This window comes from Limulus polyphemus, unplaced genomic scaffold (assembly GCF_000517525.1).
Source record: "Limulus polyphemus unplaced genomic scaffold, Limulus_polyphemus-2.1.2 Scaffold14464, whole genome shotgun sequence".
Taxonomy (NCBI): Eukaryota; Metazoa; Arthropoda; class Merostomata; order Xiphosura; family Limulidae; genus Limulus; species Limulus polyphemus.
The window spans coordinates 1-3,950 of NW_013680074.1; the positions used below are offsets into that span (position 1 = coordinate 1).

The following is a 3,950-nucleotide window of genomic DNA, read 5'->3' on the forward strand; positions in this document are numbered from 1 at the left end:
CATATCATCTACCGATAGATATGACTCGGCTCTTTATACCTGTATCGTAACTAACGAATATGGATCAGGTGAAACAAACATTCAACTCATAGTGCAAGGTACGACAGTCTTAAATGTCATTTATTCTGTAATGTTCTATATCATATTAACTCTCATTTGTGCAGTTAATGGACTGACGTTCTCCATCTCTCACTCATCAAAGCGATTTCTCTTAGAGAAATAATGGACTTTGTGGAACCATGTAATTAAACTGGTTCAACTTTTCGATAGCTTAATAGCGTTCATCACATTTCCAATTAATGAACGGCTCAGTGTTAGGTAATCAAGTAAGGTATATATATATATATATGAGTGTATGTATTCCTATAAGCATCCTCCTGTACATGTATTTTGCGAATTTGTGTGTATTTTTCGTTTTTGCTAATTTACATCGACAGTGTCAATCTTAGGCCAAGGTTAAGCTAGTCTAAAGGATTAGAAAATGTGTTTAGTTGTTTTGTTTTAGAGCAAAGCCATATTAGACTATCTGGTGTGTTCACTGTGTGAAATCGAACCCCGGGTTTTAGCGTTGTAAGTCCTTGGACTTACCGCTGTCCAACCGAGGGACAGGAGTAGCAAAACGTAATACTATAATATTAACGATCATCCAGTTACTGAAGACAATAAAAATATCTGAAGAGTCATATCCTCATCAATGTTTGTTTGTTTGACGACACAAAAAAGAAAGATAGATATTATCAAAGTAACAACACACGAATTTCAGTCTCATCTCTATAAACGTACCAATGATATCTTTACTGTATTTACAAATTTCCATTTAACATCATGTCTCTTCCTTTAGAACCACCTAGTCCTCCTACAGATGTTTCTATAGTTACAAAAAGCAGTCGGACAGTAGAGTTGTCATGGAAACCATCCTACAGTGGAAACAGTGCTATCATCAAGTGTACCATACAGTACAAAAATGTCACAAGTAAGCAAAAAAAAAAAAAAGGGACAAAAATGTATTTCTAAGTCTGTAAGACAAATATATATTTCACTCTCTTATTACAATACCTAGAAACGAGCATACGATCAAATAACCATAATCGCTTTGTAATGAAAGTTAGGTGTACAATTAATTATCTTACTCCATACCAAACTGAGCCAACACAGTAACAGGGAATTGCAGTGTTTACCTGGGAATAATGGCACGTTGTTTGTGGGTTAACAGTAGGTGGGAATAATGGCACGTTGTTTGTGGGTTAACAGTAGGTGGGAATAATGACACGTTGTTTGTGGGTTAATTTGTTTGTTTGTAATTAAGCACAAAGCTACACAATGGGCTATCTGTGCTCTACTCACCACGGGTATCGAAACCCGGTTTCTAGCGGTTTGAGTCCGCAGACATACCGCTGTGCCACTGGGGGGCTTTACAAAAATAACTTCACAATAAAACCAAATAATTCATGGAGCTCCTGACTTTAGGAAATACCTAGGGAGTATGTAACTGTTAAGGCAATTTCTGTGTTATTCCATAGTAAGTACTTTCCATGATTGGCTCGGCATGGCGAGGTGGTTAGAGCGCTCGACTCGCAATCTGAGGGTCGCGGGTTCGAATCCCCGTCCCACCAAACATGCACGCCCTTTCAGCCGTGGGGGCGTTATAACGTGACGGTCAATCCCACTATTCGTTGGTAAAAGAGTAGTCCAAATGTTGGCGGTGGGTGGTGATGACTAGCTACCTTCCCTCTAGTCTCACACTGCTAAATTAGGGACGGCTAGCGCAGATAGCCTTCGTGTAGCTTTGCGAAAACAAACTTTTCATGATTTAAATAGTTTTCGCGTATTCTTAAAACAAAGCTTTTTAAAATTTTATACAAGACACATAGATTATTAAAAAATGATCCGAATATAAGATTATAATTTTATTTCATCGATTAAGTAAAGTAGTACTTAATTTTGGTTGGGTGGGTGTATATGTTCCAAACTCTATTTATTTGGCAGTAAAACGGTGTAAATATGGTTACAATGATCCCAAAATTCACGGATGCGCCTTTTTTGTAATGATCTCATCCGATTAATTTAAGCATACGACCCGAAGTATCTGTCATTAAAATTATAAATTATAAATATACCTTATATAATCAAATGCATACTTTAACATTCTACATTGTGCTATTTTACCAAACTAACAGCGTTCCCATCTACTGTTAACCCACAAACAACGTGCCATTATTCCCATCTACTGCAAACTTTTTGTAAATCTTTAATGATTAATATTTTAATATTTTTTTCCAAAACGAAAACCATGCATCACGAAAATTTTTTTTATAAGATAAGATACCATTGTATGTGTGTGTGTGTGTGTTTTAGAGCAAAGACATTGCGGACTATTTGCTATGTCCACCACAGGAATCAATTCCCGAAATTTAGCGTTATAAGTCCGTAAACCAGGAGACGATATCATTGATATTCTTCCTATAACGTTTCGGCTGAATTATATAAAACGAAAAAAAAAGAAAAACTGCGTAGAGCCAAACTAATTGTATATATCTTATTTACATATCTATTTGGACTTACAACGCTAAAATCTGGGGTTCGATTCCTAGCGGTGAACACAACAAATAGTTTTGCTCTAAAACAAACAAATATCTATTTGTCTCACTGCTATAACAAGAAATAAAGTATTTAACAGAAATGCTAATAATTGCATAAGTGTGTGAGCGCAGGGCTTTCGGGGATATTTATTGATATCTTCAATTGACTGGGCTTATGAAGTAAGCCCGCTTGCGAAGGCTCACGATATGATCCTCATCTGTCAGTTAAAGAGTCAACTTATGCTGGCTGCGAATTTTCATTTCACAAAATATATATTCAAATAAGGTTCGGTCGTATCTCCTCCATGACCGAAAGTAAATGATTGTGTAGGTATACGTATATATATATATATATATTGAACGCTACTTGGATCGAGAGTTTTTCTTGGAAATCCAGTCAATAAATCGTTGAAGTACCACATTAATTTACCACTTCTGTGAGTGAATATCTGTTATTAAAAGTTAAGCTCCGATGATGAGCTGTAGTTTTAAAATCGTTGCAAAGTGTTTTATTTAAAGAGGTATGGTATTAATAATGATTTATTTCTTAATTTCTGGAAGATGGAAGGAAATAATCGAACTCGGTTAGTCTTAAGAATCGATATTTTTTTTTTAAGGTGGTTGTTTAGAGTCTCGATTTTTCCATTAAGATTAAATGTTATACGTGATAGTATGTCATATTTCCTAACATAATGTTTCATATCTTGTGCAGGTAATTGGGAACACTGCTCGCAGTTGGTACTCTCTAGCTTCGAGACTTCCGCTACTGTAAGAGGTTTACTTCCGGTTACTTCGTACGATTTTCGAATCATAGTCGAGAATGAGTTGGGAAGAAGTAAACCCAGTGATGTCATTACCGCAACCACATCGGAAGAAAGTAATAAAGCTCCTATTGTAATTAATATTTAGAATAAAAGTCCGAAACATTATTTATAAAGAATAATTTCCTCAAACAACGGTAAATAGTTGCAAGGTTGTAGGAACCACAGAAAGATCCTCTTTCTTCTCAATATTTGAATAACTGACTCAATTAAAAAAAATATGATTTTTTTTTTAACTATTTTGTAGGATTTTAGTCAAATAAATAGTAAAAATATAATCGTTTTTAAAATAGTAATTTAGTAGTTTTGCAGCAAATAAAAGTGAAATTATTATATGTTTCATTAGATTTTTTATAGACATTCTACGCACTTCCGATCGGAAAACCATTAAACTGCTTTAGAGGACGGCCTGGCGTGGCCAAGTAACAAGCATACTTGGACTTGAATCCGAAGATTCATAGTTAATTGCCAGTTCCAAAAAAAAAAAACGCCGAATTAATGACAGTCAAATTCTACTATTCATCAGACAAAAGAACTCCCAAGAAATGGC

General features: G+C 35.1%; 1 long non-coding RNA gene across 1 annotated transcript; it reads left to right on the plus strand.

Moving 5' to 3' along the window:
* LOC111084189 lies at positions 1–3,534 on the plus strand. Its single transcript, XR_002609434.1, has 3 exons — positions 1–98; positions 842–973; positions 3,292–3,534. It is a non-coding gene; the product is annotated as an uncharacterized LOC111084189 (long non-coding RNA).
* Positions 3,535–3,950: the final 416 nt, after the last annotated feature.